This window comes from Eptesicus fuscus, chromosome 10 (genome assembly GCF_027574615.1).
Source record: "Eptesicus fuscus isolate TK198812 chromosome 10, DD_ASM_mEF_20220401, whole genome shotgun sequence".
Classification (NCBI taxonomy): domain Eukaryota; kingdom Metazoa; phylum Chordata; class Mammalia; order Chiroptera; family Vespertilionidae; genus Eptesicus; species Eptesicus fuscus.
Window position 1 is genome coordinate 41,794,171 of NC_072482.1, and position 27,714 is coordinate 41,821,884.

Sequence of the window (27,714 nt, forward strand, 5' to 3'; positions counted from 1 at the left end):
AATAGCAGAAACAAAAAAATCAAGGTGAAAGCTGGGAAACATTTTTCCAAAGATGTCAAGCCTTATTTGGCTATAATGTGGTGATGCACATAGGGTGTAGGGAAAGATAAGGTCAGAATTTTATGTTGGAAACCTTAACATTCTAGCCTAGGATTCTGGTTTTTACTCTCTATTCATGGCCAAACACTGAAAGGTTTTGAGCTTTGCAGTATACAGGATGGATTTTTATTTCTGAAATTAACTGACTTGTCTGAACCTTTATTTGTATGATCCTTTATTCGTATGATCCTACATAATTTCAACTTTGTTTTCTTCATTTTTGTATTAAAGTTCTTTTTGAGTATTTATTCATGAGAAGTGAACATCTGGAGGAATTCAGAAAGGAAATATAAACTGTCTAATTTTATTGTGCTATAACCCTTACTTGAAGATAGGATGCATAATGATACAGTAGATCCGTGTCTCAAAGTCACTTATCAATTCACTTTGCAGTGCTCTCTAAAGTAGCCACCAGTTAACTGTTAAACAAACATTATGTAACTATATTACAACCATTCGTTAGGTCTTCAAAAGAAATGGCAATTGAAAACATGTTCAACATCACTAATTATTAGGGAAAGGCAAACCAAAGCCACAATGAGATTTCATTCACACCCGTAGGAATGGCTAACATAAAAAAAAAAGACAAAAAACAGCGAATTCTGGAGAAAACGTGGAGAAAAGAGAAGCCTTGTGCTGGTGGAATTGTGAATTTATGTAGCCACTAAGAAAAATGGTATGATGATTCTTCAAAAATATAAGAACAGAACAACCATATGTTTCAGTTATTCCACTTCTGAATATTTATCTGAAGAATATAAAAACTCTAATTAAAAAAGATAGATAACTTCTATATCATTGCAGCATTATTTACAGTAGCCAAGATATGGAAATTAGACAACCTAAGTACTCATCAATGGATGAATGAATAAAGATGATGTGATATATATAGTGGGATATAACAGAATACAACAGAATAAAATCTTGCTATTTGTGACAACATGGATGCACCTTAAGGATATAATGCTAAGTCAGAAGGAGAAAGACAAATACCATATGATTTCACTCATATGTGGAGTCTTAAAAAAATAAACAAAAAAACAAACTCATAGATAAAGAGGACAAGTGGTTACCAGAGGGGAAGGGAGTTGGGATGTGGGTGAAAGGAGTGAAGAATGGCAAATACACTGTGATGGATGGTCACTAGACTTTAGGAGGTGATCACTTTGTAATCCATACAGATGTCAAATTGCAATGTTGTACACCTGAAACTTATACAATTAAAAAAATAATACTTTCATGGTAAAAATTTTTTATCCATATAAAAATAATTAGAACATTTCCATATGAGCAAAGATCAGCTAATAAATTATGAATTAAGAGGAAGAAGCAAATGGTCTAAAAATTCTATTGCCAAGATCTCAAATTCTAAAATATTCTTCTCTCTGTCCCTAATCCTGTCTTCCATCTATTCCACTCTTTCTCCAGCTCATAATATCTTCATTCTGGTCCTTCCTTTCCTCCTAATTCATCCCAGCTTGTTTCACCTCTGTATGCCAAAGACAGATTTTCCCTCATTTTTCCTCACTCCGAATAACCCCTCACTCCACTTAGATAGCACGCAATTCCATGCTATAGAATCTTAGCCAGGACCTTAACCTGCAATATTTGTTTTCATTGCCTAAAGCAGCTTTTTCAAACCTTTTTTTATTCTCCTACTCCCACAAGCACTCAATCTCTTACCAGTCACTCCCTCATTAAGATTAATGCTATCCAGAGAGAACAATCTTAGCTTTCCTATCTTTCCTCTCCATTTAAAAATATTTATACTTTTACTTCTTTTTCCCCATCTACTTCTGAAGTACGGTTACTTCCTGTTTCTAATCTTTCTATGGACCTATTGCTTCAACTTTACTTCTCTGTACTAACCGCTTCCATTTTTCCTTCTCTACTGGTCCCTTCCTGCCTTCAAGGATTCTCAGGACTCCCTGTTTTTAAAACCTCATTCCTTAGCCATGACAAAACCAAAACTATGGTTATTTATTGTTCTCCCTCCACCCTATCGCCAAACCTCTCACTTCTTGTCTATATTATGCCTATACTTCAAAGACCGTCTCAAACCACCACATTGTGCTATCACGATGCAGATGAGGTCACTTTCTTCGGATCCAACAAATACTTCGTAATTATTTCCTTCCATTGTGGTTATTAATATATTATTATATTTGTCCTTGGTGAACTATCTTTTTAAATCACATTAAATTCATAAGTAAAAATTGGTATCTGATTTTTTGTATATTTTTTATTATTACTGGTGAAACAGCATTTTTTTTCTGTGTCTATTTGTAATTCTTTCTGGAAGACTGTATGTTATTTGGTTAATTTTTCTATTCTTATGGTCCTCTTCTTTATTATTTCATAAGAGCTCTTTACAAATTTAGATGATTAACTTTCAGTTATATATGTTACAGAAGATTTCCCTACTGTAGTATATTGTGCCATTAATTTACAGTGCTCCTGTTTATTTTTACAAAAAATTAAAACAAATTTTTCCAACACCATTTATCCCCTCTATGCCTCTTCCACCTCCACCCATCTCCTTCCCCGACAAACCATCACTACACTTTTGTCCACGTCCATGCATTCCCGTTCTCCTTTTCTTCTTTTTTGCTCAATTCCTCCACCATGAAATTTTAAATTTTTATGTGATCAGGTCTTTCCATTTTTTTATTTATAATTTACACCTTTGATGGTATGCTTATTACAGCCTTCTCTACATGCATTTTAACTATTAATCAAAATTTTGTTCTAATGATATCATGAATTTAGACAATAATTAAGCTCTATATCTGGTATTATTTTTTACTATTTGGATGTAGATTTTTCAGAAAGATAGATAAAAATTTCTGTTTTCTATATAATTCACACAACTACACCAGCACCATTTATTTAATAGTCCATCCTTTCTCTCATCACCTGTAACCAGATACTATATTCTGATGTATAGTCAGGTTAGTTTCTGTGCTAATAACAACAAATACTTTTTCACTTTTGTGTGTGTGAGAGCGCGTATGTGTAGTGACTTGTCCTTCACAACCACCTATGAGGCAGGTAGTACTATTATTCTCACCTTGTAGATGAACAACAGGCAGGAGCATGTTGACCCCGCTGGGTAATGATAGTCTAACAGTGATGATTAGTCTACTAATCTTCCTACCCAGAAAAAATGTCTCCCTGTTGTAATTACTAAAGTTTTAAAATAACTTTATAATTTAATAATGTTATTTATCTTTCATTCTATTTTTATATATATTTTTAAATATTTTATATCAGTTTGAGGCATACCATATAGCATAGTGGTTAGGCAATCATATACTTTACAAAGTAGTTCCCCCAATATTTCAAGTACCCACTTGGCACCATACATAGTTATTACAATATTATTATCTCATTCTCTTTAAGTATTTGCTTGGCTATGGCAGTTGTTTAAAAGCCTAGGTTCTAGAGTCAGAGCTCCTGGGGTGAAATCCTGCCCTCCTTACTTATTCTGTATCCTTAACTGGTCTGTGTCTCTATTCCTTCATTAGGAGAAATGAGAATAATAATGGCATATTGTAATACATTTGTTATCAGGGTTAAATGAAGTGATACATATAAGTGCTCATCATGCAAAGATGGCAGATGAGTACTCTATAATCACTAGACATATTTTATTATTTAATAGCAACAATAGAAGCCATAGACAGTGAAATATTTTCAAAGGCCTAAAAGAAAGTAACTGTCATCCTAGAATAGTATATGTAGCAAAGTTATTCTTCAAGAGTAAGTTTGAAATAAGACATCTTTAGATAAATAAATGCTAAAGGACTTTTACTAAAGGACCTTCTAAAGGGTGAATTTCAGGAAGAAAGAAAATAACCCTAGCAAGAAGGCTTATGATATAATAAAACAGAAAAATATAAGTAAAAACAATTAATTTTTATCCACATAAAATAGCAACAAAGGATAAGGCTGCTTCTGGCATGACAGAGTGAGGAGGTTGGCAAATCTGGTCCCCAAAGAGGAAAAGAAATAGCAGAACAAATCCTTCAAACCAACCATTTCAGTGCTATGGAAATCAAGTAAGGGCATAAGAAACAAAAATTGTAAAGTACAATGGGAGAATGAGGTCAATTTTTTAAAGGAACAAACAAATCGTATGCTTCTTTTATATGTGATGCTATTCTAGTAAACTCTTTAGCTACTAGCTTTATTAAAAATTACTAAAATGTTATTAAGAATGGCCTTTCTCTTGGACAGATACATGCAAAAAAAATGAAACTAGATCACCAACTTACACCATACACAAAAATAAACTCAAAATGGATACAGGACTTAAACATAAGACGGGAAACCATAAAAATACTAGAGGAATCCACAGGCAACAAAATCTCAGACATATGCCAAAAGAACTTCTTCACTGACACTACCCCTAGGGCAATGGAAGCTAAAGAGAAAATTAACAAATGGGACTACATCAAAATAAAAAGCTTTTTTACAGCAAAAGAAACCATCAACAAAACAACAAGAAAGCCTACTGCATGGGAGAACATATTTGCAAATGCTATCACTGATGAAGGTTTAATCTCCAACATCTACAGGCAGCTTATGCAACTTAATAAAAGGAAGATAAATGATCCAATAAAAAAATGGGCAACGGACCTAAACAGAATATTTTCAAAAGAAGACAGAAGGAAGGCCAAGAGACACATGAAAACATGCTCAAAGTTACTTATTATCCGAGAGATGCAAATCAAAACAACAATGAGGTACCATCTCACACCTGTCAGAATGGCTATCATCAACAAATCAACAAACGACAAGTGTTGGCGAGGATGCGGAGAAAAAGGAACCCTCGTGCACTGCTGGTGGGAATGCAGACTGGTGCAGCCACTGTGGAGAACAGTATGGAGTTTCCTCAAAAAACTGAAAATGGAACTCCCATTTGACCCAGTAATCCCACTCCTGGGAATATATCCGAAGAAACTAGAAACACCAATCAGAAAGGATATATGCACCCCTATGTTCATAGCAGCACAATTTACAATAGCTAAGATTTGGAAACAGCCTAGGTGCCCGTCAGCAGATGACTGGATCAGAAAACTGTGGTACATCTACACAATAGAATACTATGCTGCCATAAAAAAGAAGGAATTCTCATCATTTGCAGCAACCTGGATGGAATTGGAGAACATTATGCTAAGTGAAATAAGCCAGTCAATGAAATAAAAATACCACATGATCTCACTCATTTATGGATAATAAAGAACATTATAAACTGATGAACAAAAAGATAGATACAGAGACAGTAAAGCATCAAACAGACTTTCAAATTACAGCGGGAAGGTTAGGGAGAGGTGGGGGAGATAAGAAATCAAACGAAGGACTTGTATGCATGCATATAAGCATAACCAATGGATGCAAAACTCTGGGGGGTGAGGGCATGTATGGGTGTGGGGGTGGGGGGGGGCAATGGTAAGATATGTACACATATAATACCTCAATAAAAAAAATGTAAAATAAAAAAGAATGGCCTTTCTCTGGTTATAAATTATTATGTGGTGGCTGTTTTTTTTTACAATCTTAGCAGAGAAACAAACTTTGTGGTAGCAACTGATTACCCAAAACACAAATATCAGTCAATAAACATCCAGTGTCTGTAATGGCTCCTTCCTCTGTCTCTGGTTTCCACGCAGGCCTTTAGAAAGTAAAGGTTGCATGCTTTCAGATAGTGCCCTCATATGGTTGGCCCCAATGTGTCATGTACTAGTGGTCTAGCAGCATTAGCTGATCTATCATTATGTCCCAAAGCAGCAGAACCTTGTGGTTTCAGCATGTGAGGAGGAATCAGAGCCTTCTCAGTTCTATTCCTGGATCTACCACTTACTTGATCCTGTGGTTTTGGGCTTGTCACAGTTTCTCTGTGGTTATGATGAAGTCCCCTCAATGTCATTTGCCTTTGGTGTTTAGGACACAATGTGGTCAGGCTATAAATTTATACTGTTTTCTAAGTGAAATCAAAGCATAGGAATAGGTAGTAAAATGGTGCACAAGATACCTTATCATTTACAAAAGTTTGTTTTAAAATTATTCCTTAGAGAATATTGCATATCAGTTTTAAATTCACAACTTTTCTCTACCTGATAGTTAACTCTGATTTGACTCCTAAAGATTTAGAGACAGGCATTCTGAATTCATTTTGTGACACAAGCATCTTGCATCATATAAAAAAAAAGGCAGCCATGTAAAGGGTATTTTGTTCCATATTGAACCAGCCTTGTCACTATGAAATTATGAGCAGTGGAACACAAGGAAGTAAGCCAATTCTATTCTACATAACTACAAAAAGAACCTACTATTTTATGATCAAAATATCACATAAACCACTGGGTGTAAATGGTTTTAAAAAGTAACAGAAATACCACCCATAAAATTAACATGTAAGAACTGGAGAGATTTTTCTCTGTGGCACTGTTAAATCTGACAAAAATCTTACTATGGTGACTAATGAGTATATCTAGCACTTACAAGGTGCTGGACACTGTACTTGACACTTTATAGGGATTGTCTCATTTAATTCCCCCAGTAACCCAATTAGGCTATGTATTGTTATCCATTTTACAGATGAAGATATCGGAGCTCAGAGAGATTAAGGGCCATGGTTGAGTTTATACTGCTAATAAGTGGGAGGGTCTGGATTGACCCACAGGACCAATCTACCAATCTACATGTTCAAGCTACTATATATCAGGCTCCAGAGAACACCAACATCATGGTCAAGTCAATAAAGTAAACAGTATATTTAAAAATTAAAGCATTGCATTGATAAAATAAGGGAGTTATGATTTTATCATAAAACTAGTAAGATAGCATCTGTATGCATTCAATATACTAGATATTTTTATTATAAAAAGTATATAGGCAGACAATGGTGAAAACATTAGTCTTTTTCTTTGGTTATAAGCTATCAAGAATTCACTCTAACCAAGTCAACCAAAAACATTTTGATTTTCTCCAAAAGATACAGTAAAATGTTTTGTTTTGTTTAGGATTTATGACTTACAGGTCTCTATGCAGCATTTAAGATATAGAGCACTTTAGTTCTGACAGGTACCTTAGGGATAGTTTATTCCAAATTACTCATGTTTAATAATGTAACTAAGGTCTGAGGAAGGTCAAATAATTGAGCAGCAAATAGGAAACATGGATCTTGCCCTTAAAATGCTTACAGTCTCATTGGGAAGCAAATGATAAACTAAAAGTACCTACTAGGAATCAGGAATGTTCTAGGTGCTATAGATACATTTCTGCTCTCACAAAGCTTATGACAAATATAGTAAATAGGGATTATAATACAGTTGGATAAGTACTTTAATAGAGCAAATTCAGGATGCCAAAATTCAGAGAAGAAGCACTTATCCAGAATTAAGGAGATTAAGATAAACTTTCTAGAGAAAGCTGAAGCCTGAAAGGTGAGTAGGAGTTTGTCAAACTAAGAGGAAGATGAAGAATTTGTCTTGAGGGAACATCCTTAAAGGCTCAGAGTTAAATAAATCAATGCATATTCCAGGAACTGAAATAAACATGACTAAATCACAATGTTTGATGGGAAAGAAACAAGAATTAAGGCTAGAGAGGTAAACAGAGCCAGATATGCAGGACCTCTAATCTGTGTTCAGGGATTTGCACTGGATCCTAAGAGTATAACATTAAACAGGAGTGTGATGTGATAAGTTTGCATTTTAGACCAATTCTGTGTGGTCAGGGTGAAGAATGGATTAGTGAGGCAGGACTATGTGCAGGAAGTTTCCTTAGGAGGCTGCTGCAAAACTCCAGGTCTGCATCTGGAAAGAGAATGGTGATAAGGAGAAGAAAATGGATTCAAGAAATATTAGGAGACAGAATTGACAATATTAGATGAAGAGAAGCAGATGATGAGGAAGAAGAAATCAAGAATGAATTCCAAGTTTCTAGCTTGGCAACTTGGTACAGGATGGGGTCTATTTAAAAAACATGAAACCTCAGGAGAAGAAGCAGGCTTGGTAAGGAAGATCAGGAGCTCAGCTTTCCATATGACGCTTTTGAGCAACTTTAGAGATCTGCAAAGGAAGTTGTCATGAGACGTTAAGATGTCTGACTTTAGTATTTCAGAGTTTGAGCAGCTGCAAGCGAAGATAAGGCCCATGATACAGCGATGAGTGGACAGCTAAAGTGGTGTGGTACAAAACTCCATTAGAAATGAATGTCTTAAGAACAAGAAAGGCCAACATATAAGAAAGGTCATCCACATGGAAATTAAAAAGTGGGTTAAGAGCATGACTTTGAAAACAGGAGAGTGGTTAAAACAGGGGAGAGTAGTTATGAAATTGGGAGAAGATAGAGACATGGTAACACCAACAGACATAAACATCAAGCTGTGTTGAGGGGACGGGGGTACTTACATAAGAATGGAGTACTAATAGTCTGAAAGGAACAAAGGGAGAAGATACTGATCTCTTCTCCCAACCCTAAAACACTGTGTGGGCCAATACAAACTATTTGAAAGCACTGGGTGAAAAGCGGAGGTCTTAAATGTGAGCCATGCTTCAGTAAAGCAAGAAGATAAAGGGCATATACAGAAATAGTTTTCCAAAGGCATAGTGGAAAGGTTCAGAGGGAGAGGAGTATTGGGAGTTTGAAACATAGTATGAAAGCATGAAGTATGTGAAAGAGTATATGGAAATAAACAAATGACATGTTATGTTTACATTTTAACAGGAAGACCAATAATAGCAATAATGTGAAGCAAGGTTTTCTAAGAATTATGCCCAGAGGCCACCTGATGGCCTGCAAAGATGGAGTGTGAGGAGATGGCATATGGGAGGGGGAAGATTGCATCCCGGTCTCTACGAGTGGAGAGCAGCATGGGTATAGGCTAAAATCCTCAGGGCAGCTTTGGCTGTAAAGGTCTGATCCGTGCTTCAACATGCCATTGGATTTTGATCTGCACCATTTCTCATGCCCAGAATGCCTTTTATACAGAGGAGGCAGAAATTTAGGAAATGCTTTTATAAACTCCATCTGCAAACTTACCATAGAGAATTAAAGGTCTCCTCAATTGCATGTTCCAGTAAATATCTTATCCCCAACCTCAATCATGTGTGTCATTTACTTCTGCAGATTGAATCACTAAATCTGTCTATGTCTCCTTCTCAATTTAGTCTAGATCAAACTGTTTATTTCTAAAAGCCAACAACTTCCACAAAAGACAAGGGATCAAGTTTTGAGCAGCAGAGAGAATTGTATGTTATTTTGCTGCAGATTATCAGAGTCTTAAAGCTCGAAAGGTCCTTGGAGACCATTTAGCAACAAGTAATGCCCACGAAGGTTAAATGACACCAAGATCACAGGAGCAGACACACGCATGAGCATTGTCACCTAGAGAAAAGCCAGAAAGGCCAAGTGCAATGGCCACTTGTACCAGGAGACCTTTTTTAATGTAGGAAAATATCTTCTATGTTATTTCAGACTATAAAAAATACAGAATATTTTCAGAGGAATTTGTCAGAATTCATATATTCAAGTGAATATGAATGTTATCTTTCAGAGTGCTCACTTTCAGACTATGCCTTTATTCAATGATGCTACAACTGCTCAACCACTTTTTTTTTTTTTTTTTTTTTTACAGATCTTAAGCTCTCAATTTTTTTACCCTGGCATAATGTAATTTAAAGTTACTGAAAATGAAGATTTTCACTTTAAATAGATACTAATTGGTTATTTCATTAATTTCCACTGAAGAAAGTTGGACAAATATAATTTGACTTCCTGAAAAATAGAGTATTAAATTAGTTCCAAAAATTTAGAAGAATAAGTAAAATTAAAGAAACATTTTTCAGTTTCAGTTAACTAAAAGAACACCAGATACAGAAGATTTCAATTCTAGTCTAAATCAAGTACCTGTTAGTACTAAGACTTTGAGCTAATTCTAAGAATGCTGATTTTAATGCAAATAATTATATATATTTTACCAAATTCACAAAATTTTTCAGAGACTAGAGAGACAACATAGATAAAACTAGAAGGAAAGAGCATGGACAAATAGGTTCTATAACATCTTGTTGATAAGGCTACAAATTTGAGGGACAGTTGGGCAGATATATAAAAATTTAACTGTGCATGCCCTCTAATCCAGAAATTCTATGAAAAACTAGTAACAAACTTAAATGGCTACCAATTGAATGCTGGTAAAATATACCCTGGCCCTATTATGGAACAATCCTATCTAATAATAGAGTAATAAATTACCATCACTCCGCTACGCCCACGATTGGGTGGCGGGAGGCTGGGGGGCAGGACTCGGGGTGGCCTATCCGGCCACTGAGAGGCACGGATCCGCTGCCACTGACGGGAGGGGGGGGGGGGGGCTACCCTGCTGCTGAGAGGCGCAGGGGGCGGGACTCCCTCTGTGCCTCTCAACGGCCAGATCCGCGGCCGCTGAGGGGGCCTGCCGCGGACACCCAGCCGCGCCTCTCAATGGCAGGGTAGCCAGGTGTCCGCCGCAGCCCCCCCCAGCGGCCGTTGAGAGGCGCAGGGGGCGGGAGTCCCGCCCCCCGCGCCTCCCAACAGCAGGGCAGCCCCCCCCAGCGGCCAGGGACCATCAAAAGCATGCGAGCTGGGAGCCTGTCCGCTCCGGCACCAGGCCCCTCAGAAGCCTCCGCCGAGCCGGAGGCTTCTGAAAGGCCCGGTGCACCAGCGGACAGGCACCCAGCTCCACCAAGAAAAGCCAAAGCGTGTAGGGGACCCTACACGTGCATGATTCAATCATGCACTGGGCCTCTAGTAAAAAAATAAAACTCCTATATTGTGCTATCTCTTACAAGATACATTGTTATTAGCAATTTTAAATAAATCTTGGTCCAGTCTTCCTTGCAGTAGAGCAACTCAAATGGAGAGGAATATACCAGATTCAAGAAAACTAAGAATCAGGCCAAAGTTACTTCGTTAAGTAAATATATATATTTTTTTTCCAATTTTTTTTATTAAGGTATTATATGTGTACATATTTTACCATTGCCACCCCCCACCCCACTCCCATATATGCCCTCACCCCCCAGAGTTTTGCATCCATTGGTTATGCTTATATGCATGCATACAAGTCCTTTGATTGATCTCTTATCTCCCCCACCTCTCCCTAACTTCCCCCCTGTAATTTGACAGTTTGTTTGATGCTTTACTGTCTCTGTATCTATCTTTTTGTTCAAGTTTATAATGTTCTTTATTACCCATAAATGAGTGAGATCATGTGATATTTTTCTTTCATTGACTGACTTATTTCACTTAACATAATGTTCTCCAATTCCATCCAGGTTGCTGCAAATGATGAGAATTCCTTCTTTTTTATGGCAGCATAGTATTCCATTGTGTAGATGTACCACAGTTTTCTGATCCAGTCATCTGCTGACGGGCACCTAGGCTGTTTCCAAATCTTAGCTATGGTGAATTGTGCTGCTATGAACATAGGGGTGCATATATCCTTTCTGATTGGTGTTTCTAGTTTCTTCGGATATATTCCCAGGAGTGGGATTACTGGGTCAAATGGGAGTTCCATTTTCAGTTTTTTGAGGAAGCTCCATACTGTTCTCCACAGTGGCTGCACCAGTCTGCATTCCCACCAGCAGTGCACGAGGGTTCCTTTTTCTCCGCATCCTCGCCAACACTTGTCGTTTGTTGATTTGTTGATGATAGCCATTCTGACAGGTGTGAGATGGTACCGCATTGTTGTTTTGATTTGCATCTCTCGGATAATTAGTGACGTTGAGCATGTTTTCATGTGTCTCTTGGCCTTCCTTCTGTCTTCTTTTGAAAAGCTTCTATTTAGGTCTGTTGCCCATTTCTTTATTGGATCATTTGTCTTCCTTTTATTAAGTTGTATAAGCTGCATGTAGATGTTGGAGATCAAACCTTTATCAGTGATGCCATTTGCAAATATGTTCTCCCATGCAGTAGGCCTTCTTGTTGTTTTGTTAATGGTTTCTTTTGCTGTGAAAAAGCTTTTTATTTTGATGTAGTCCCATTTGTTAATTTTCTCTTTAGCTTCCATTGCCCTAGGGGCAGTGTCAGTGAAGAATTTCTTTTGGCATATGTCTGAGATTTTGCTACCTGTGGATTGCTCTAGTATTTTTATGGTTTCCTGTCTTATGTTTAAGTCCTGTATCCATTTTGAGTTTATTTTTGTGTATGGCGTAAGTTGGTGATCAAGCTTCATTTTTTTGCATGTATCTGTCCAATTTTCCCAACACCATTTATTGAAGAGACTGTCTTGACTCCATTGTATGTTCATGCCTCCTTTGTCAAATATTAATTGAGCATAGTGGTTTGGGTCAATATCTGGATTCTCTATTCTGTTCCACTGATCTATATGTCTGTTCTTGTGCCAGTACCAGGCTGTTTTGAGAACAGTGGCTTTGTAATACAGCTTGAAATCTGGTATTGAGATCCCTCCTACTTTATTCTTCTTTCGCAGGATTGCTGTGGCTATTCGGGGTCTTTTTTTATTCCAGATGAATTTTTGGAGAGTTCTTTCAAGGTCGGTGAAATATGCCATTGGTATTTTAATGGGGAGTGCATTGAATCTATAGATTGCTTTGGGTAGTATGGACATTTTAATGATGTTGATTCTACCAATCCATGAACATGGTATGTTCTTCCATCTGTTTACGTCTTCCTCTATCTCTTTTTTCAGTGTCCTGTAGTTTTCCGTGTATAGGTCTTTTACCTCCTTAGTTAAGTTTATTCCTAGGTATCTTAATTTTTTTGGTGCGATGGTAAATGGAATTGCCTTTTTAGTCTCTCTGTCTGTAAGTTCACTATTGGTGTATAGAAAGGCCATAGATTTCTTGGCGTTAATTTTGTATCCTGCTACATTGCCAAATTCATTTATTAAGTCTATTAGTTTTTTGACGGAGTCTTTCGGATTTTTTATGTACAATATCATGTCGTCTGCAAATAAAGACAGCTTTACTTGTTCTTTTCCAATTTGGATGCCTTTTATTTCTTCTTCTTGTCTAATTGCAATGGCTAATACTTCCAGTACTATGTCAAACAGGAGTGGTGAGAGTGGGCATCCCTGTCTTGTTCCTGTTCTTAGGTGAAATGTTTTTAGTTTTTGTCCATTGAGTATGATGTTTGCTGTGGGTTTATCATATATAGCTTTTATTATGTTGAGGTATGAGCCTTCTATTCCCACCTTGTTGAGAGTTTTTATCAAGAAAGGGTGTTGGATTTTGTCAAATGCTTTTTCTGCATCAATTGATATGACTATGTGATTTTTATCTCTTAATTTGTTTATGTGATGTATCACGTTTATTGATTTGCGGATATTATACCATCCTTGCATTCCTGGGATAAATCCTACTTGGTCATGGTGTATGATCTTTCTGATGTACTGCTGGAGCCGATTTGCTAGAATTTTGTTGAGGATTTTGGCATCTATGTTCATGAGGGATATTGGTCTGTAATTCTCTTTCATTGAGTTGTCTTTATCTGGTTTTGGTATTAGGGTGATGCTGGCTTCATAGAAGGAGCTTGGAAGTGTTCCTTCCTCTTGAATTTTTTGGAATAGTCTGAGGAGGATAGGTTTTAGTTCTTCCTTGAATGTTTGGTAAAACTCTCCTGTGAAGCCATCAGGCCCCGGGCTTTTGTTTGCCGGAAGCTTCTTGATGACTGCTTCAATTTCGTCCATAGTTATTGGCCTATTGAGCTCTTTAGATTCTTCTTGATTGATTTTTGGAAGGTTATATTTTTCTAGGAATATGTCCATTTCCTCCAGGTTGTCCAGTTTGTTGGAATAGAGTTGTTCGTAGTATTTTGTAACAATCCTTTGTATCTCAGCGGGGTCTGTTGTTATTTCACCTCTTTCATTTCTGATTTTGTTTATTTGGGTCCTCTCTCTTTGCTTCTTGGTGAGCCTGGCTAGAGGTCCATCAATCTTGTTTATCCGTTCAAAGAACCAGCTCTTGGTTTTGTTGATCTTTTGTATTGTTTCTTTGGTCTCTATGTCATTTATCTCCGCTCTGATCTTTGTTATTACCTTCCTTCTGGTTACACTGGGCTTTTCTTGCTGCTCTTTTTCTAGCTCTTTGAGTTGTAGGGTTAAGTAATTTATTACCATTGATTCTTGTTTTTTGCAATAGGCTTGTAGAGCTATGAACTTCCCTCTCAAGACTGCTTTCACTGTGTCCCATAGATTTTGGATTGTTGTGTTTTCATTGTCATTTGTTGCCATGATGTTTTTTATTTCTTCCTTGATCTCTCTGGTGACCCAGTCATGGTTTAATAGCATGCTGTTTAGTCTCCAAGTGTTTGATTTCTTTGGATTGTATTTATTGTAGTTGATTTCCAGTTTTATGCCACTGTGATCTGAGAAGACGCTTGATATAATTTCTATCTTCTTGAATTTGAAGAGACTTTGCCTGTGACCCAGCATATGGTCTATCTTTGAAAATGACCCATGTGCACTTGAGAAGAATGTATATTCTGTGGCTTTGGGGTGAAATGTTCTAAAGATGTCAATTAATTCCATCTGGTCTAGTGATTCATTTAGGATTGCTGTTTCTTTGCTGATTTTTTGTTTAGAGGATTTGTCCAGTGGTGATAGTGGGGTATTAAAGTCTCCTACTATGATTGTATTGCTATTAATCTCTCCCTTGAAATATTCCAGGAGTTTTTAAATGTATTTGGGTGCTCCTATATTGGGAGCGTATATGTTTACCAGAATTATTTCTTCTTGTTGGATTTCTCCCTTTAGTATTATGAAGTGGCCTTCTTTATCTCTTGTTATGGCATTTACTTTGAGGTCTATTTTGTCAGATATAAGTATTGCTACCCCAGCTTTTTTTTCATTTCCATTTGCCTGAAAGATATTTTTCCATCCCTTCACTTTCAATCTGTGTGAGTCTCTTGTTCTGAGGTGGGTCTCTTGTAGACAGCATATATATGGGTCGTGTTTTTTTATCCATTCAGCTACTCGATATCTTTTGATTGGAGCATTTAGTCCATTTACATTTAAAGATATTACTGAAAGGTATTTGTTTGTGGTCATATCTATTTTTGTGTCTATATTCCTTCTTACCTGTTTATTTCTTCTTTTTACAGTATTCCCTTTAGCAATTCTTGCGTTGCTGGTTTGGTGGTGATAAACTCCTTAAGCCTTTTTTTATCTGCAAAGCTCCTGATTTCACCTTCAATTTTGATTGATAGTCTTGCTGGATATAGTATTCTTGGATTCAGTCCTTTGCTTTGCAACACTTTGTATACCTCCGTCCATTCACTTCTAGCTTGTTGTGTTTCTGTTGAGTAATCATTTGACAATCTGATGGGTGTTCCTTTGTAGGTAACTCTCTGTCTCTCTCTTGCCGCCTTTAAGATTCTCTCTTTATCATTTATATTTGCCATTGAAATTATGACATGTCTTGGTGTGGGTCTTTTGGGGTTGATCCTGCTTGGGACTCTCTGTACTTGCGTAACTTTTATCTTTCCCATATCCGGGAAGTTTTCTGTCATTATTTCTTCAAATAGATTTTCTAATCCCTGCTGCTCTTCTTGTCCTTCTGGCAGCCCTATTATACGCATGTTACTTCGTTTCATGTTGTCCCGAAGCTCCCTTAGGCTTTCCTCCTGCTTTTTAATTTTTTTCTCCAATTGCTGTTGAGATTGAGCTTGTTTCTGTACCTGATCCTCTAACTCACTAATTCGGTCCTCTGCTTCTTGTAGTCTACTGTTGAAAGTTTCCATGGTGTTTTTGATTGTAGCTATATCACTTTTCATTTCTTCCTGATTCTTGCATAAGTTGTTTATTTTCTCATCCATCCGATGTATAAATTCCACGACCATTACTCTAAACTCCTTTTCGGTCATGTTGCAAGCTTCAGTTTCACTGATTTCCTTTCTTGGCGACTCCACATTTTCTTTCCTCTGTGAGTTATTTCGTTTCCCCATTCTGGCTATCACCAGAAAGCTCAAGCTTCCGTTTGCGTGGACCTGGGCCGTGTGCTATGGGGACTTCACTCCACCCGAGTTTCACTGAAGTGCTCTGACACTAGGACGTGTGGCTGCCTTTGGTTGGTGGGAACCAGACTTGCCCAGGGTCAGTGTCCCCAGTGTTCCGTGTGGTCTCGTGTGCACACTTAGATTCAGGGGCCCTGTCTGCACCACACTGTTGGTGTGTGCCGAAAATGAGATCCTTAGCATGTGCCAGGAGTCAGAGTTTCCCTGTGTCTGCACCAAGACTAGAGTGTCAGAGTCTCTGTTGCCTTGTGCGGTTTCTCGTTGAGACTCAGGGTCCCTATGTGTGCATGCACCAACAATTGGGGTCGCTGGGTCTTAGTGTGAATGCGCTGTGAGTCAGGGATCCCAGGCAGCTGTGTCCGGCGTGCCAAATTCCCTGAAGTGGAGCTGCGACCTGTGTGTGCTCTCTCTACTGAGCCAAACCGGCTAGGGCGCACACTCTTGATTTCCTGAAGGTGAGCTGGCTCTGTGCACTCTACCGGAGTCCCGGAAGGGGGGCGGAGTCTGTCCTGCGTGCCAAATTCCCCAAAGGGAAAGCCCCTCTGTGCAAGCACTAAGATTCCCTGAAGGGAGAGCTGTGACCCGCAAGCCAAATTCCCCCAAATTCTCCGAAGGGGAGCCCTCTGTGCGCACTGACAGATTTCCCCAACAGGGAGCTGATTCTCTCCTGTGCACGCGCGCTCGCGCGCGCCAAATTCCCTGAGGGGGAGCGAGTCCCTGCGCAAAGCGCTCAACCACTTTTTAAAATCATTTATGCTAAGTGACATAAGTCAGTCAGAAAAAGCTAAGAACCATATGTTTCATTCATATGTGGGATATAAAATTGAAACTCATAGACACAGATAACAGTATGGTGGTTAGCAGAGGGAAGTGGGTGGGAGTAGTAAATGGTAAAGAGGGTGGAACACATGGTGACAGAAGATGATTTGACATTGGGTAACGGGCACAAAATGCAATACACAGAACATGTATCACAGAAATGTACACTAAACACCAATATAATCTTATTAACCAATGTCACCCCAATAAATTTAAATTTTTAAAAAAAAAAAGCTCTGGCCGGGTTATTCAGTTGGTTAAGAGCATTGTCCTGATATGCCAAGGTTACAGGTTTGATCCCCAGTCAGGGCACATACAAGAATCAACCAATAAATGCAGAAGTAACTGGAACAACAAATCAATGTTTCTCTCTTTCTTTTTCTCTTTTTTTCTCTTCCTCTTTCTTTCCCTCCTTCTCTCTGCTCCCTTTCTCTTTCTCTATAAATCAATCAATAAAAAGAAATAAATACAATTTATTTTTATATAAAAAAAAAAATCATTTCATTGCTTCATAGTTCTATCTTGTTGGTGATTTTCTTCCCTCTTTCTTAACTAGTGATACTAGATTTGAACAAAAATTTTGTGAACATGATCCAAATATTGATTTGGATTAATGTTCTTTTCTATTTTCAAGAATCAATATCAGCCTCAAAGGATTTATCTTAAAATGCCATCATAGTGATATTTCAAAGAATTGCTGTAGATTATAAAGATAGTTTTCAAAGAGGAATTCCAAAAGTACTGTGAACATTAGCAGTAATTATAGTAGAGTTCCAGGGTATATTTGGAAACTCATTTGGATTCTAACTTTGTTTTAAAAAATCACACAATTTTTTTAGAGAAACCTCAGAATCAAAGTAAAAATGAAAAAGGTCTTTGAATGCATAATTACTTTAAAAATTTAAAAGATTACATCCATTTGTATGCCATTCAATAAACAGAAATCTATGCATATTATTGGAGAAAAATCTGAGAAAGGTACATTTAGAAATAGCTGAGGGCACAAATCCAATGTAAATTATAAATATGGTCTCTCTGCCACAACATGTGGGCCAATGTCAAAGTTTGAACACTAACCATCTTCTGTAACTAGTAGTCACCTAGTAATACTGTGTCCTAAAGTTTTGTCTATTTATAATTCCATAAAAATAGTACTGCCAGGTACTAATGCAATTGCCAAAATATCATATTCCCTGTTTTATTAATAAGCTCTCTTCTTCCCACACACTGGGGTCCTCATGAACTAAGCAATCATATGTTCCAGTGGTATGGAAGCTCTTTTAAGCCCAAACTGTTTCTATTGGCACCTGTACATACATTTACTAGCATGTCAATGCCTCCCCCCACCCCTTAAATCAGCTCAATAATTAGTTGAAATGATTTAATCCAACATACTAAAATTATAATTCCATTACAGAGTTCCTTGTTAATCCTAAATAATTCTTAGGGACAAAATATGATGCAGTTCTAAGAATGGCTTTAACTTCTTTTTATATTAAACCATCCTATCTAATAAAAGAGAAACATGCAAATTGCCTGTACCTTCGCTACGCCCACAAGCCACACCCACCAGCCAATCAGGAACAAGTATGCAAATTAACCTAACAAAGATGGCGTTTAATTTGCATACACAGGTGCCGAGTGGCCTGGGTCTCGGGAACATCCTCGGGACCCAGGCCGCTCCTAGCCTGTAGGCCCACACTTAGGCCCTGAGCAGCAGGGGTCCCAGAACACCCCCTGGCCACTCCGGGACTATGGGTGCAGCCGCTTTTGCATGCTCCGACACCAAGCGGCGGTTCGGGTCCATGCCCCCAGCCCAGCGCCCACAACAGGGGGGCTGGCTGCTGGCCTCTAGAGCGTGTGGAGACCCGGCGGCTGCTGCTGTGCGCGGCCTGGGGGTCCCCGCATGCCCCCCAGCCCAGTGCCCATGATTGGGGGGGGCGGTTAGGAGGGGCTGGCTGCCAGTTTCTGGGGTGTGCAGAGACCCCGGCAGCCACCACTGGGTGGCGGGGACAACCCCTAGCCCAGTGGATACAACGCAGGGGCTGCATGAGCTGCAGAGGAAACACCATTTTTAAAAATATATATATATTTTATTGATTTTTTTACAGAGAAGAGGGGAGAGGGATAGACAGCTGGAAACATCAATGAGAGAGAAACATCGATTAGCTGCCTCCTGCACACTCCCCACTGGGGATGTGCCTCCAACCAAGGTACATGCCCTTAACAGGAATCAAACCTGGGACCCTTCAGTCTGCAGGCCCACAGTCTATCCACTGAGCCAAACCAGTTCGAGAGTAAATACCTTTTCTGACCGCTCATTGGCTAAGCTCCCTGTATGCCGCCACTTGCAGTGTTCTTGGTAACTTGGGTTATAAGAATCCAAGAAGGTGATCTAGGGTTTTTCCACCTTACTCCTGGAGGAAAAAACGAAGGTCCGCTGCTGGAGGGCTAAGAAATGTCATATCCTGCCCTAGCTGGTTTGGCTCAGTGGATAGAGCCTCGGCCTGCTGACCGCAGGGTCTGGGTTCGATTCTGATCAAGGGTATGTACCTAGGTTACAGGCTGCTCCCTGGCCAGGGCCCAGGTCAGGGCAACCAATCAAAGTATCCCTCTCACACTGATGTTTCTTTCTGTCTCTCCCTCTCTCTTCCACACTCTCTAAAAATCAATGGAAACATATCCTCAGGTGAGGATTAAAAAAAAAAGAAAGAAAGAAATGTCATATCCTATGAAAGACACATCTTGAAAAGGCCTACAGAAAGTTGTCATTTTTTCACAGTGAAGGGACTAGAGTCCGTGGCAGCTGCCGTGGCTGCAGCAGCGGGGTTATGGGGCTGGCGCCTTCCTTTGAATCAGCCCTGTCACCTCCCACAGAGTGTGGCCAGACTGCAGCTGACAGGACATCTCCTGAGGGCTCCCAGTCTGTGAGAGGGAGCAGGCTGGGCTGAGGGAACCCCCCACTGTGCACGAATTTCGTGTACTGGGTCACTAGTGTTTAAATAACTCTGATTGTGTGTGTGTGTGTGTGTATAATTTTAATTGATTTCAGAGAATAATGGAGAGGGATAGAAATATAGAAATATCAATGATGAGAGAGAATTATTGATTGGCTTCCTCCTGCATGCCCCACACTGGGGACCGAGCCCGCAACCCGGGCATGGGTTCTGACCAGGAATTGAACCATGACCTCCTCGTTCATAAGTTGACGCTCAACCACTGAACCACGCCAGCCGGGTTGATATTTTATGAATTAACAAGTACACTCAAATTTCAGTCTAAATTTTCAAGAATGCAACTCTGTCTCTGCCAGACAGACGTATTTCCAAAATCTAATTAAAAAGCTATGTTTATGTTGGAAGGATGATTTTTACTAGTTTACTCCTTTGGGAGTGTGTGGAAGTATGATAACTTATCATTTGTAAAATAGAATTTTATTCTGGTATTGCTAAGAAATATAAGCCAAGACTTGTAATCTCTATGCCTAAAATAATGCTTACTGAAAAGAACATGTAAAATGAAGTTAATATTCCAACTCCCTTAGGATCTAAATACCTGGATTTGAGTTCTGCCTCTTCACTTACAAATTGAGTTTTTTGGGTCAAATTCTCAATCTTTCCACTATCCTTCTGAGAACTCCTTTTGCAATTCTAAATCAATAAAAAGAATTAGAAAAATATACTCAACATAGGTCAGATGAACAAGTCAGGCCACCTACTATTATGCAAAATACTCAGGTGTTGAAAAAGTGACTCTGTCACAAATCCAATTAATGAAAGTAAGGAAATAAAAATGTTATAAATTTGCTCTCAGTGCATTCCATATGGAAAACAGTTGTATCCTCTCTAAGATATTTCTAAATAAAACTATGACTAGTAATGAGGCAAGCATACATAGCAAGATGTATATATTTTTTTAAAATATGTTTTTATTTATTTCAGAGAGGAAGAGAGAGATAGAAACATCAGCGATGAGAGATCATAATAAATTGGCTGCCTCATGCACACCCCCTACTGGGGATCAAGTCCACAACCCGGGCATGTGCCCTGACTAGGAATCAAACCGTGACCTCCTGGTATGTTATTACAAACATTGATGGACATATGGTTTAATTCCATTTTGAAAATATTACAAGTAAAGCTGCTATGAGTTATTTTTAAGTTTGCATTTCGCAGCTTCCGGTCAAGATTGCAGTGTGATAAATGAGGTACTCTCATCCTCCTAAAACTACATAAAAAATACAACTAAACTACAAATCCTAGCTGGACAGAAGTCCTACAACTAAGGATATAGAGAAAAAGCCATATCAAGACTGCTGGTAGGGTAGAAACGAGGAATGGGCTAGTCCCATGTGGCAAATCAAAATTGGGAGGGATTTCTCAGCTGTGGAGGTTCCCCCTCAGGAGCTAGGGGGTCCCAGCCCCACACCAGGCCCCCGCCCTCCCAGCACAGAGTTCCAGTGTCAGAAAGAGAATTCCTCATAACTTGTGGCTGTACAAACCAGTGGGGATTGAGTTTGAGGGAGACGGATGGGGGCTGGAGGCCCAGGAAATCCCTTTGAAAGGGCTCGTGCAAGGATGTACTTGGATAGTCATTGGAATGTAAAGTATAGCATAAAGAATATAGTCAATAATATTATAATAACTAAGTACTATGTCAGTTGGATATGAGATTTATTAGGATAATCACTTAGTAAATTATATAATACCTAATTATTTGGGCGCACACTGAAACTAATATAATATTGTTTGTCAATTGTAATTGGAAAATAAAAATATTATTTAAAAATATAGTTTGCATTTCTCTTTTGAAAATACCAAAGAATGGAATTGCTTGGTAGTATGGTAGATATATAAAGAATACAACTGCCAATTTTCCAAAGTGGTTCCGTCATTTTACATGTCCACCAACAATGGATGAGTTCCAGCCCAGCCAGTATGCCTCAGTGGTTGAATGTTAACCCATGAACCATGATTCCGTCAAGTCACATGCCCGGGTTGTTGGGAGCATGTAGGAGGTAGCCAATTGATGTTTCTCTCTCTTAGATGTTTCAATCTCTCTACCCCTCTTCTTTCCTCTCTCTCTAAAATAAATAAAAATATTTAAAAATAAAAAAAGGATGAGTTCCTGTTGCTCCAAATGCTCATCAACACTTGCTATCATCTGTCTTTTAAAATTAACCTTTTGCACTGGGATGTCCAGTATCACTCCACACGGTTAGCATTAGAATAAAGGAATCGAGAAAAAAGCAAGCGAGTGCAAAGGGTTAAGCCATCTAATGGGTATGTAATGATATCTCATTGTGATTTTAATTTGCATTTCCTGCCCTAGCTAGCTTGGCTCAGTGGATAGAGCATTGGCCTGCAGACTGAAGGGTCCGGGTTTCAATTCCCGTCAGGACCCTTATTTCAGGCTCCTCCTCGCCCCAGGCCCTGGTCCGGGCACTTGTAGGAGGCAACCAATTGATGTGCTTCTCTCACATCCATATTTCTCTCTGTCTTTCCCTCTGTCTTCTATTCTCTAAAAAAATGAATGGAAAAATATCCTCGGGTGAGGATTAAAAAATAATAATAACATAGCTTGCATTTCCCTAATGACTAATAAGCTTACATGTACTTTAAGATCCTTGTGAAGTGTTGTTTCAAATCTTTGCCCATTTTTAAAAATTGGGTTCTTTGTCTCATTACTGAGTTGTAAGAATTTTTAAAATATATTCTTAAGTAATTCATCAGATATATATTATGACCATTTTCTCCAATCCTGATTTGCCTTGTCCTTTTCTTAACAGTATCTTTTGAAGAGCATAGTTTTTAACTTTATTAAAGTCCAATTTAACACTTTTTTCTTTTATAACTTGTGTTTACTGTAAGAAATATTTAACAAACTTGAGGGCACAAAGATTTTCTTCTATATATATTTTTAAGTGGTATCGTTTTAGCTTTATGTCTATATTTATGATCCATTTTGAGTTAATTTTTTGTGGGGTTAAGTATGAGATGTGGGTTGATGTTCATGTTTTCTTTATAGATATTTAATATTCAAAGACTATGTCTTAAAAGAAGTATTGTATCCCCACTGAATTACCTTCATACTTTATCTAGGTTCAATTAACCATATGCATATTGGCCTACTTCTGGATTTTCTATTCTTTTCTATTGATCTACTTTATTGTTCTATTGCCTTATACCATTTTCACACTATCTTAATTTATTGTAGCTTCATAAGTTTTATACTTAAGGAGTATAAGTCCTCTAATTTTATTCTTCTTTTTCAAAATTGTTTTAGCTATTCTATATTCTAAGTCCTTTGCCTTTCCTACTATATTTTGAGTCATTCTTGTTAATTTCTACAAAAAGCCTGCCAGGTTATAATTTTTTTAAAAATTGATTTACATTTTTGTGTCATAAAAATTTTTAACATAGGATTTCAGAAAAATGGTACTGAACTTCCTTGAATGTATTATATTATTTAGATCTGTAGATACGATGCCTGCATGTCAAAGTAAGTTTTAGACATGTATCTAAAATTTCACTACTAAATACCCACATATATATTGACAAAATATTTTAACCAAAGATAAAAGCATTAGAAATATTAACATCCATGTGCTCCCTACACAATTTTATAAAATATTAATATTGTACCATATTTATTTCAGACCACAAGAAAAACTCAAACATCAACTGAAACTCCCTCTGTCCCTCCTGAATCCCACTTCACTCTCCTAAAAGTGCTGTTTATCATTCCCATGCATCCTGTATTTTCATTATAAATGTATAACATCCAAAAGCAAATGTGACATTGTTTTTAAACGTTATATACATAGATAACTGTACATGAATCTGATAGGTATTGAATGATATCTGATTCTTATGACATGATAGTATGGTGCCATTATTAAGAGCACAGGCTGAATGTATTCAAATGTCTCCTTGTACAATTTTTTCCTCAATTATATGATTCTTAGATATATTTATGTGGGCATATGATGCACAAGTTCCTTCCACTTTTTTTTAAAATGTATTTTATTGATTTTTTTACAGAGAGGAAGGGAGAGGGATAGAGAGGTAGAAACATCGATCAGCTGCCTCCTGCACACCCCCTACTGGGGATGTGCCCACAACCAAGGTACATGCCCTTGACCAAAATCGAACCTGGGACCCTTCAGTCCGCAGGCCGACACTCTATCCACTGAGCCAAACCGATTAGGGCAAGTTCCTTCCACTTTTATGTACTATACAATATTGCATGGAACTTCTATGGCACAATTTATCATTCTCCTGTTGATGGACATTTAGATTGCTTCCAATTTTTCATTACTGCAAACAATGTTGTGAAAATTTCTGTACATGACTCATTATGAACAAGTTTCTCGGGGGTGCCATTGCTGTGCAGTAGATTATGAAAATATTAACTATATTGCCAACGTGTTTTATGAAGTTACACTCCCGCAAGCAGTGTACATATTCATCCACAGCCTCACAAGCACTTGGCTAGGTCACATTTAAACATTTTTGCCAACCTGATGGATGTGAAATGGTAGTTGATATCTGAGAAATGAAAGTATGGTGCTGGGCAGCCATGGAAATATGCTGCTTGGATTGCCCTTCAAAAATAGAACTTGTCTATGAGTGCAGTTAGATCACTGGCTCCAGACACAGTATCTTAAGATCTGCTCCAACATTCCATCCAAGGCCACGCTCCTCCCAGCGAGTCCTCAGTCACTTTCTCAGCACAGCAGTACCACTGAGCCTGGTCATTCCTCCTCGATGAGAGCTCATCTAACAAGCCATCTTTGCTCTGGAGTTCTCCACTGGGTTGGCTGAGACTTTGCCAGCTATATATTACAGCCTGAACCTCTGCCAATTCTGCTTTCCAGATGTGCACTATGGCCTGAAGGCTTTCCCCTCCCTGTTTATGTTCCACAGGCATTACCTCCAATACACTTTACACACTTCAACTCCATTTCAAGAGCTACTACATGGAAAACTCAAACTGATATGACTGAGTTCATCAGAGCTCAAGCCTCTGCTGAATCCAATTGCTTCAATCTGTATCCAGCTCTACTTATTACTTCTGGATGTTGGGCAGGTTGTTTAATTTCCCTAAACCTCAGTTATTTCATCTCTAAAATGGGAATAATAATAGTACCTACCTCACAGGTGTGAGCAATTTAAATAATATAAGCATTTGGAAAAACTTCTGGCACATAAAAGCCCTCAATAAATACCAGTTTTGTTTGCCCAGTGTGATTTCCTTATTTACCATAAGAGTTATGATTAAGCTCCAGGATATATGAAATCATGACTGTAAACAATGACCTGGGGATACTTATTGCTCCTTTCTTTAGGTATATGTGTATATTTAGTAGGTGTTATTATAGCATGTTGGTAAACATAGTGATCTCAAATAAAATACTCAGTGATAATGAATAATCGCAGTCTGATTATCTTTGTCAATGATTAATTTATATTCTAAAACCATTTGTGTTTTGATTTTTTTTTTTGCTTATAATAAATTATACGTATATACAAGCAACATTAAGGAATATAAACTGCAAGACTGGAAAATCATTGCTGGGAGGCTTTGATTAAATGCCTTTTCTATCAAAGTGCACCATATATTTGGATTTCATAGTGTACAAATCTTGACACTGTTCTATTAGTTTACTTTTAGGAAGATATTAAGAATCAAACACCATCATGAAATTTTCCCATAAGTCAAAACATATTTAGTATTCTTTTTTAAATGGACATTTTTTCCTCTGATATTATTTTCCCAGAAATACCCACCAGATCCCCCTTTTTTTCATTGTTTTCTAAAATTTAGAATTATGACAGATGGAAATGAAGAAAGGTCAGGAAAGAAGCTCAGTAACTAATGCATTCTACTTGCATTCTAATCCTCAGAGGCCAGGTTAATGAGAATGTGGAAGAGTAATTAGTATTTAAGACTCAGTCAAACATTCATTGTAATGTGATGCTATTCCCTATCTTTAGTTTTAAAACTAGGAGTTTGGCCAAATATAAACTGGTGGAATAAGTAGATGCCTGGAAAAATAGGAGTCTCCATTAGCTTGCTGAAATATATTTTCTGTCTCATTCCAAAATTCTGTAACTCTCCATTGCAAGAAAAATAACTTCTGTATTGTTCCAAAACCCATATGAAATATATGCCCAGAGGACGACCTCTGATGCATTTGTGCAAAGAGATCATATATCTCATTCTTTAATCCACCCAATGGAAAAAAACACAAAAAAACAAACCCTAGATAGTGCATCAAAAACAGTGCTGGAGCAAGGGGCAGGGGGAAAAAAAGATTTGTACTATCTTGTCAGTAAAATGAATGATCATACTTCAATTGATTTGCATAGTAAATTCTGATTAGGTTTGGTAAGATATATCCTATATAATAAAAGGCTAATATGCAAATTGATCAAACAGTGGAATGACCGATCACTATGATACGCACTGACCACCAGGGGGCAGACGCTCAATGAAGGAGCTGCTCCCTGGTGGTCAGTGTGCTCCCACAGGGGGAGCGCCACTCAGCCAGAAGCTGGGCTCACAGCTGAGGAGCACAGGGGCGGTGGCTGGAGCCTCTCCCGCCTCCCCAGCAGCACTAAGGACCCCTTGGCAGACATCCCCCCAAGGAGGCTCTGACTGTGAGAGGGCACAGGCCAGGCTGAGGGACCCAGCCCCAGTGCATGAATGTCATGCACGAGGCCTCTAGTATGCTATAAAAATATATCTTATCAGAAAAACCAAGATGGCGGCATAGGTAAACACCTAAACTGCTGCCTTGCAGAACAATTTCAAAACTACAACTAAAAGACAAAACATCTATCACCCAGAACCATGGGAAAGCTGGCTGAGTGGAAGTTCTGCAACTAGAAGGAAAGAGAAAAGAGCATTGAGACGTGCACAAGCGCTGAAAAGCTGAGGTACAGAGGCACGCGAATCGGGCTGGCGGCGGGTGTCTGTGTGCACTGCTTTTCTCAACCTGAAGGGAGACAAGCTCCTGATTACTCTGAACTCCAGTTTCTGAGGAGACGCTGGGAACCCAAACTCCTACGGGGAGAAGCTGGACTGTCTGCCATCAGGTCAGAAAGTGAGGGCGGCTTTCTTGCAGAGGTGCACCCAGCAATCATTGTTTACTGCGCTGGGGCACGGGACGCGGGGACTTGGAAACACGGAAATGCAGAGATGGCTGACTGGCAGCCATTGCTGTTTGCCACGCCCTAGCCTAGTGACTCCCTGAGACCCCGCCCCGCACAATCTATAAACCCACCCAAGCTCCACGCAGCGGCTTTTGCATATAAATGGCCTGCCCTATCGCAGCTTAACCTAACAAACTGCAGCTCTGGTCAGACTGCTCCAAAACCTCCAAACCCCAAGCAAAGAGGAGAAAACTGTAGTTCTCGCTGTAGCTCCTGCTGGGTGGCCTCAGACAGTAGCTGACCTGCACCCCATTGGAGATCCAGAAGCTAGTGTATCTAGTGGTCAGTGTGAGATGACACCAGATTTCAACTACTCACATCCATAAGTGACACATTCAAGAGGTAGATTCAGTGAGCACCAAAGCCCCACTGAAACAAGGCCTGCCCCATAAGGGTGTCTCCAGCACAGCAGTTCTTCCATTATAGACACAGCATGTCCTCACAGCCAATTGGCCTGGAGGTCAATTCCTCCCAGAGACACCAACAACAATCAAGACTTAACTACAACAAGGCTGTACACACAGTTCACAAAGGGGTGCACCAAGAGTGT

General features: G+C 38.7%; 1 protein-coding gene across 2 annotated transcripts in view; it reads right to left on the reverse strand.

The window, feature by feature from the left end:
- The window catches only part of ME1 (malic enzyme 1), a 165,730-nt gene that overhangs the window by 36,155 nt on the left and 101,861 nt on the right, over nucleotides 1–27,714 (reverse strand). The window lies entirely within an intron of this gene.